This window comes from Cyprinus carpio, chromosome B15, assembly GCF_018340385.1.
Source record: "Cyprinus carpio isolate SPL01 chromosome B15, ASM1834038v1, whole genome shotgun sequence".
NCBI lineage: Eukaryota > Metazoa > Chordata > Actinopteri > Cypriniformes > Cyprinidae > Cyprinus > Cyprinus carpio.
The window spans coordinates 21,033,485-21,042,854 of record NC_056611.1 but is presented as its reverse complement, the minus strand read 5'-3'; the positions used below and the strand labels follow the sequence as shown (position 1 = coordinate 21,042,854).

General features: G+C 37.3%; 1 pseudogene; it reads right to left on the bottom strand.

Annotated features, from left to right (window-relative positions):
- Positions 1–7,364: 7,364 nt before the first annotated feature.
- LOC109071870 lies at positions 7,365–8,321 on the bottom strand (annotated as a pseudogene).
- Between the last annotated feature and the right edge of the window lie 1,049 nt (positions 8,322–9,370).

Here is a 9,370-nt window from a genome sequence, read left to right as displayed (position 1 = left end):
CACTCTAGAACAGCTTTGGAGTTACCTGATACAAAGTCACTGAAATATAAAAAGAATTTTAAAAAGCAATGACAATTACACAAGCATTTGACTGCATTATAACAACATATAAAAATGTACATTTCAACGTCTGAAACAATTGCTGTTGTTATAAAATTCTTCACAGATTATATTGATAATCTATCATTCACATACATTACCTCCATGAAAACTATTCTGATGTAATAAGCATAATCTATTAAAATTGCAGCATTTTGAGTTTGATGGAGAAGATTCACAATCACTAATTGTATTAATCCACAAACACAAATGCCTTTCTCTCTCTGTGCATTCATCTAACACAGTCACCATTTTATCAAGACTAATAAAGACTAAAGGCACCTCCCACAAGTTGACGTGTTGTAGTTTTCTGCTGTCTCATTAATTCATGATTATCTTATGAACAGTTTGGTTTCTTTGACACTAACATGCTTGAGACCTTGCCATTAGTGTTGTCACAAAACTTGAATTTGTAACTTTGATATAATAAATTGAAAAATATAAATATTCAATATCATTTTCAGTAGGCCTACCAGAGGTTGGTTAGAATTTTTTCAGGTTTCTTTGATGGATAGAAAGTTCAGAAGAACTCATATTACATCTTGTTTTGGATAAGAATTAAACACCTGGTCTGACAATATCATGTCTTTTTTTATTTAAATCTAGCTTTATTCGCATTGGCCCATGGAAACCTCTATGAACACACTTGACTTGGCCAAAAAATCGCGGGGAATTAAACTAATTTATGTTTTATTAAAAAGTGTTTATGTATTCTACACTCATGGGGCGCACACACATTAGGATAGGTTAGATGTCTGCCTCTATTGCGAGTCCCTATCAAGCACTTTACCGATTCAACGACTCTCTTCTCCTCCTCCTGCCTGGCTCTTTGGCCCACATCCAGGGGGCGCCTTAAGATATCCAGAGGCCCCTGGGCTACAGCATTACAGTAGCCCCCCCCCCACCCCCCTTACTGTTACTGCTTACTGTTTTCAGGTATGATTTAAACAATATTCATTATTCATCATAGATTGAAACAAAAGTTGGCATAAATGTGAGCTATTTGGTGATTGCTAACTGCGTTTTTATTTTGAAACATGCCATGCTCGTGTTTAATTAATTAATTAATAGCTGTTTAAAGTATAATGATTACATTTAAGCAATAAGGATTTAAAAATTGAGACTTTGAAGCAACACCTCTGATGGAACACAGTGACCCAACCTAAAACCTTCAGCTGACACACAGATTATATCCACACATTTGTAAATTACTGCACTGTATTACATTAGAGAAAGTTGTCTGGTCCAGTTCCTTTCACACAGCAGTGTTGTGTTACTTGTTAAGCTGCACATTACAGAGCCTGGCCCGTGTCTGACAGCTTATCAGAATTACCGTTCCGAGCCTGTCTTCCCCCCGACCCCCCCTTCTCCCAAAACAGCTTATAGCCTACTACTGTTTCAGCTATTAAAATAGTTCAGTTTTGTATGTAATGGCAAACTGATTATATTTTGTTTAATTTTTTTATTAAGTTAATTTAGAAAAACATTTAGAGCATTTTTTGTTCGTTAAATATAAGTTTGCGTGGAGAGTGGAAGCTAAAGCGCACTTTGCAGGACATGGAGGCGCCAGCGCGATGACTTGCATTTTTTTTTTTTTCAGAGGATATGCCGTTATTTGATCATGAAGGTAAGAGTAATGCATCATTCATAACAGCACTCACAATAACAACAAAACGTTGTGCTTTTATAAAATAAAGAAAACAAACATGAAGTGCTTTCTGCCGCCTCGTCTTGAACAGGACTGCTTCACAAAAATGAACAGAAACTCAGTGAATACATGCCTCACATACTAAATATATACAGTGGTGTGAAAAAGTGTTGGCCCCCTTCCTGATTTCTTATTTTTTTGCATGTTTGTCACACTTTAATGTTTAAGATCATCAAACAAAATAAAATATTAGTAGAAGATAACACAAGTGAACACAACATTCAGTTTTTAAATGAAGTTTTTTATTATTAAGGGAAAACAAAATCCCAAACTACATGACCCTGTGTGAAAAAGTGTTTGCCCCCTAAACCTAATAACTGGTTGGGCCACCCTTAGCAGCAACGACTGCAATCAAGCATTTGCGATAACTTGCAGTGAGTCTGTTACAGCACTGTGGAGGAATTTTGGTCCACTCATTTATGCAGAATTGTTGTAATTCTGCCACATTGGAGGGTTTTCAAGCATGAACTGCCTTTTTTAGGTCATACCACAGCATCTCAATAGGATTCAGGTCAGGACTTTGTGTTTTGGATCATTGTCCTGCTGCAGAAACCAAGTTTGCTTCAGCTTGAGGTCACAAACAGATGGCCAGACATTCTCCTTCAGGATTTTTTGGTAAAAGCAGAATTCATGGTTCCATTTATCACAGCAAGTCGTCCAGGTCCTGAACCAGCAAAACAGCCCCAGACCATCACACTACCCAAACCCATTGTGTGATTATAATGTATTTTACCATTTGTGAACTGAATTCTTTACAACAGCCACGTAATTACACAGTGAAATATAGTAAAATATTAATATACATTAATACAATTAAAACTGTCAGTGTTGTGGACTTGGGTTTCCTTTTTTTTATCCCGTTTTAGTTCCTGTTTTACTTTAGTCATGTTTTCTGTTCCTGTCCTCAATGTGTTAATTTGTATCCAGCTGTGTTTGAAAAATTATCTCATTTGCCCCTTGCATTTAAACCCTGTGTTTCCCTAAGTCTGGGTCTGCTATTATATGTCATCCCTTAGTTCCATTGTTTGTATTCCATTGCTTGTTGAATTAAAATCTAGTTGAAGAATTCTTGTGCGTCACCTCGTTCCTCCAATAGTGATTGTGACAGAACAGCGGACCGAACAAGATGACTACAGCTGAATACCGGCTTTGGTGTCTGCGGCAGGGTGGTCGGGAATTGGAGAGGTATGTAGAGGAGTTTCTTGAGCTTTCCAACCAGGGCTGCATTCCACTCCACTTTTAGACACGCACTTGCAAACTTCCCTAAGCACTTCCCCTTGGGGGAATCCCCGCTGCCATTTTGAATTGCATTCCACTTCGCGAAGTGGACAAGGGAAGTTTATATGGACAGACCCTTGACCCCTCGATTTTGACAGAGGGAGCGAGTCTGCTTCATATGCACACTTCAGGCCACTCCATAGACTACAATGCAACACAATTATGACGTCATTGCAGATTGCATTTAATTTATCCCCACCCCAAACAAGTCTATAATATAAATGAATTATTTTTTTTTTTTTACTTTTATAACAGCCCTGGCATACCTAAACAAAGTCGTAAGTGGAAAATGTAAACAATAAACCAGCTCCAAAGCAGATTCAAGTGATCAAGGGCTTAGGACGTTCCAGTTCAGCCCATTGCAAGGGTTCCACCAGTAGTGGGCACTCATGCAACACAATAAAGAATGTACATCCTAGTAAACGAGACAGAGGGATGTTTGCCAGTGAAGGGCATAAGAAAACGGACTGGAACGCAGCCCAGGTAAGCTGGTTCGACACTGCTCTTTCCCTGCGTTCCATATGGAAGGGCTCATTCCTATGCCCTTATCCTTTCAAATGGTTTACCCTCCGGAGTGAGAGCTTTGAAGGGTTGAAGGGTGTAGGGGACCAAAGAACTGTTTTTGACGTGCCCTTCTGCATCATCATCGCATGCCCACACGGACTCACCGTCATCACGCAAAGAATCTCTGCAAAGGATCATGGGAGCCCGAAGTTTCCAGCAGTTGTACCCTTCGAAATCCTTCATTCCTTCATTTCGAGCACTTTGGTTTGGAACGACCATTCAATATGGCGGCCATGATTGTTTTCACTCTGAAGTACCCTTCGGAGGGCAATATATCTCATTTGGAATGCACCGTTGATGTCTGTTTTCGGCTGGGGCTGGATGATGACATAATCGGCTGCGATCTTCCCGACGTATAGTTTTCCACCGATTCAGTTGGTTAATCATGTCCTTTATTCAAATGAAGTTAATCTCGAAGTAGAAATTGTTCAGAGTGATCATCATCCAATTCCTCCCGAAAACCACCGGGCCTCACCAGCTCACCCCTCGCCAGGACCCTCCACATACCCAGCCAAATGTTCCGACCACCCATCTCCTCCCAGCACCGTCCCTCTCCTCAGCCCAGAAATGCCAGCCGTTCATCAGTCAGGCCCTTCGGTTGCTAGAGAGTCAAGCCCACCGGCCGTGGCGAAGTCAAGCCCTCAGCCGACAGCAACTGCATACCTCACTGCATACTTGCTCCCATGTTATTGTTTGCAATTACACTAAGCAGAGTGTTTTATTGAATATAAATGTGTTAATATACATCATACTACTTCAGTTCTGCCAGGCTAAAATAAATACATGAATAAATAATTTGCTGCTTATTTCATTCTGAAAGAAAAAGCATACCTCAAGTCAGATGCATTTACATTGTAACTGTGCCCCAGATGCAATCAACAGAAACTGTCTGTAAAGGTGTGAACCAAATGGTCCATACAATTAGAATATCAAAGGAACAGCATTCCTCAGAAACTTCTTGTAGATTTACGGGTTGTACAGTATGTGAACGCATGCACAGATTCCGGGAAATCACTGGCAGTGTAAAGGAACCAAAATCTAATGATCCGGGAACAATTGCCGGGACACATTACCTGTGTATTATCCAGATTCTCAGTGTGAAAGGGGCTTATGAAGAATCTAGGGAGAAGCTAGGACTCTTACAGGGGTTAAGATATTTTGAAGACAACAAGCTAACATCGCTGTTGAAGACCTGCTACACTGCTACCTTCAATATATTCTTCTCCCCACAAGAACTCTTGTCAAGCTTACTTCCTTTATGTATTAGAGAAAATCGAAATCATTGGCGAGCCAACCAAACCACTGCTCAGCCAAATACAGCAAAATCTAACAATTCTTACAGTCTTCCCCACATGGAAAGAACCTATATGAGGATATATGCGCATATATGAAACCTATATGCAGTTTATATGCACATATATGATAATATATATGCTGCATATATGCGTATATATGCCACATATAGGCAAAATGTTGTTCTCTCCAGACTGGACTATTGCAATGCTCTCCTGGCGGGCCTTCCTGCATATACTATCAAGCCTCTACAACTGATCCAGAATGCAGCAGCGAGGGTTGTCTTCAATGAGCCAAAAACAGCTCATGTTACTCCTCTCCTCATCAGGTTACACTGGCTACCAGTAGCCGCTCGCATCAATTTCAAGGTACTGATGCTTGCCTAAAAAATGACCACTGGCACGGCGCCAACATACCTAAACTCACTAGTTCAATCTTATGCACCCTCCAGAAGTTTGCGCTCTGCAAGTGAACGGCGCCTTGTGGTGCCATCCCAAAGAGGTTCAAAATCACTCTCACTGACTTTTTCCTGGACTGCGTCCAGCTGGTGGAATGACCTCCCGATCTCAATTCGAACAGTCTTTACTCATTTTCAAAAAACATCTAAAGACTCATCTTTTTTCCACCTGCACTTAACCAACTAATACTAGTACTTACCTTTTCTTTTTCTTGTCTATCATATTCAAAAAAAAAAAAAAAAAAAAACCCTGGCTACGTGTCCTTTACTAGACTAACTGAGACTTGTCATAGCACTTGTATACCGCTGTTGTTCTCTCGCTGATCTGATTGTTTCTACTGTTCTCATTTGTAAGTCGCTTTGGATAAAAGCGTCTGCTAAATGATTAAATGTAAATGTAAATGTAAAACTGAGGTGCATATATGTGCATATACAGGCCATATAGGTCTCCTGTATTGCTTCTTTATATCCACATGTAAGCCCTATACATACAAGATATGTCTCCTATATAGCTCGTCATTTTTGTAGCTCATATCTCACTTTGGCAACTGTCATATGTGATGCCTAGCTAATTTTTTCTATTATCAAGGCAATAACTTAGAACTAACTAAAAAAAAAAAAATATGCAAGAACTTATGCATGTGCGAACACGTGAAATTGGTGTCAAATGTAATTGGCATGTTATGGAAATTTAACTATGGCAATTAAGTGAGAGGAGATGGAAAGCTATGATGTCTACATGTTTTCCTGAAACATTTACAAGGTCAATTCTTTCTTGTATGAAGATAGTGGAAAAGAATGTATAACAAAATGGTTTGTAATTTTTTTTTATTTTGTCTTGTGCTATTTGATTGTTCTTAAGTAAATAAATAATGTAAATTTCTACATTTTGGGCTTTTATTTATGTTGCCTAGCAGCTATGGATTTTAATAATTTTACGAATATATAGGTAAACATATAGGTGAACATGTAGGTGCATATATACATGCATATATGTACTTATATATGCATATGTATGCACGTATATATGTACACATATATGTACATATAGGAAAACGGACAATTTTATATATGTCACATATATTAAAAACCTATATCAAAACATATATTAAAACATATGTTTATATAGATTATTTCCATGTTGGTCCTGTTAGAGAACCAGTTTATACAGATAAATATACTAAAAGTCATGAGCTTTTTAATGCCAAGTACATTAGTATACTATATGCATACTAAAGCATGAATATGTGTGAATAAGTTGGTTATGGAGGATTTGGCCTTTCTGTCCCGTATACAAATTTTAGGATTTTCTACATTGTTTGGATCAGAAATTATGGCAACTATCAAAATGATATTGTGTTTAAGAAAATCTTATCATCTTGCTTTACAGTTTTACTGTTTTAATAACAACCTGTGCCTACACTGTACATACACTTAATGTGTTTAATGTATATATGCATGTCCCATGATAGAAGAATATATTTACAGAAGCAGTACACTTTATTTTTAGGCATATTCCAAGGCAGGAACAGAAATTGCATTAGCTAAATTAATTTCATTCCAATTTCCACGTTCACCTTCAGCTCTCTTTCACTATATTGTACAATATAATACCTGATAATGACTTTACATTTAAAAGTTGAGTAGATGAGTAAATGTGTTAGAACATTTCATGAATGAAAGATACCTTCAAAATTAAATGAAGATCATAACTAAACTATACAACTGAGTGAGTTCTCTGTGTAATATCTACATCTTATATGCAAAAAAAAAGAGGCCAATAAAATATACTTATTGAAAAAATTCAGCGAAATTCAGCAAAAATATTCATTATTTCACAGATATGTCATTGATTCTCATTATGTGTAAGAACAGCCAGAATTACAATTATATAAATACATAAACAGGGCCAAGTGTAAACAATACTCTCTACTGTATTAAAGGAATTTCAATATTTTTAGAGCATCACATTTGCATGTTCACTTTTCTATCTCGAAATTTTTTCTTTAATGCATCTTTGATATCTTTTGTTCTGAAGCAGTAAATCACTGGATTGACAACAGGTGGGAGAAGACTGTACCACATGATTAGCATAACCCGAATGCCAGGTGAGATCGCTATTGTCACATCATGCACATAAACAACACATCTGGGCACATAGTACAGACAAATGATAAGTAGTTGAGGAGTGCAAGTTGAGAACGTTTTATAACGGGCCTGAACATCTGAGATTTTGAAAACAGTCGTGATGATAGCAATAAAAGAAAATATAATAAAATCAAAGTAAAAACAAACATGGCACATGAAAATGTAAAAAACTTTTTCTTGCTTACATCTCTACAAGACAGATTAATTATCGAAACGTGGTCACAGTAATTTTGGGTTATTACATTAGAACCACAGTAGGGCTCATCAAAGGTATTATAAACAATGACTGTCAGCCATGAAATACAGATGATCCAAATCACTGCACATGCCAATAAAATAGTCTTATTTGTAATAAGGATACAGTATCTCAGTGGGTTACACACTGCAACAAACCGATCAATGGCCATTAAAAGCATTAGGAAAGAGTTAACAGTCCCTAAGTAGTGAACAAAAAACATCTGAAAAAAGCAGCTATAAAATGGTAACTCACTGCTATTGAAAAAGTATTTTGCAATGGCTTTAGGCAGCGTGATGGTCCCAAAAGCAAGATCAGACATTGCAAGATTACAGAAGATTAAATAGGTGGGTTTTTGAAGACTTCTCTCAAAAGCAATAAATGAAATGATAAAGAAATTTCCTCCTGCTAGTGTCAAGTAGACAAAGAACAAAAGGGTTCCCACGGCTCCATAATACTGTGGATGGAGTCCTGGAAATCCCAGCAGGTAGAATTCAGTAAAGACAGTGACATTTGTGGGAGTCATCACTCTAGAACAGCTTTGGAGTTACCTGATACAAATTCACTGAAATATAAAAAGAATTTTAAAAAGCAATGACAATTACACAAGCGTTTGACTGCATTATAACAACATATAAAAATGTACATTTCAACGTCTGAAACAATTGATGTTGTTATAAAATTCTTCACAGATTATATTGATAATCTATCATTCACATACATTACCTCCATGAAAACTATTCTGATGTAATAAGCATAATCTATTAAAATTGCAGCATTTTGAGTTTGATGGAGAAGATTCACAATCACTAATTGTATTAATCCACAAACAAAAATGCCTTTCTCTCTGTGCATTCATCTAACAGTGCTATACACAGTCACTGTTTATCAAGAATAATAAAGAATAAAGGCACCTCCCACAAACTGACGTATTTTTTGGAGTTTCTGCTGTCTCATTAATTCATGATTATCTTATGAACAGTTTGGTTTCTTTGACACTAACATGCTTGAGACCTTGCCATTATTGTTGTCACAAAACTTGAATTTGTAACTTTGATATAGTAAATTGAAAAATATAAATATTCAATATCATTTTCAGTAGTCCTACCACAGGTTGGTTCGATTTTTTTCAGGTTTCTTTGATGGATAGAAAGTTCAGAAGAACTCATATTACATCTTGTTTTGGATAAGAATTAAACGCCTGGTCCGACAATATCATGTCTTTTTTTATTTAAATCTAGCTTTATTTGCATTTGCTCATGGAAACCTCTATGAACACACTTGACTTGGCCAAAAAATCGCGGGGAATAAAACTAATTTATGTTTTATTAAAAAGTGTTTATATATACTACACTCATGGCGCACACACATTAGGATAGGTTAGATGTTTGGCCCTATTGCGAGTCCCTATCAAGCACTTTACCGATTCAACGACTCTCTTCTCCTCCTCCTGCCTGGCTCTTTGGCCCACATCCAGTTGTGCCTTAAGATATCCAGAGGCCCCTGGGCTACAGCATTACAGTACCCCCCCCCCCCACTGTTACTGCTTACTGTTTTCAGGTATGATTTAAACAATATTCATTATTCA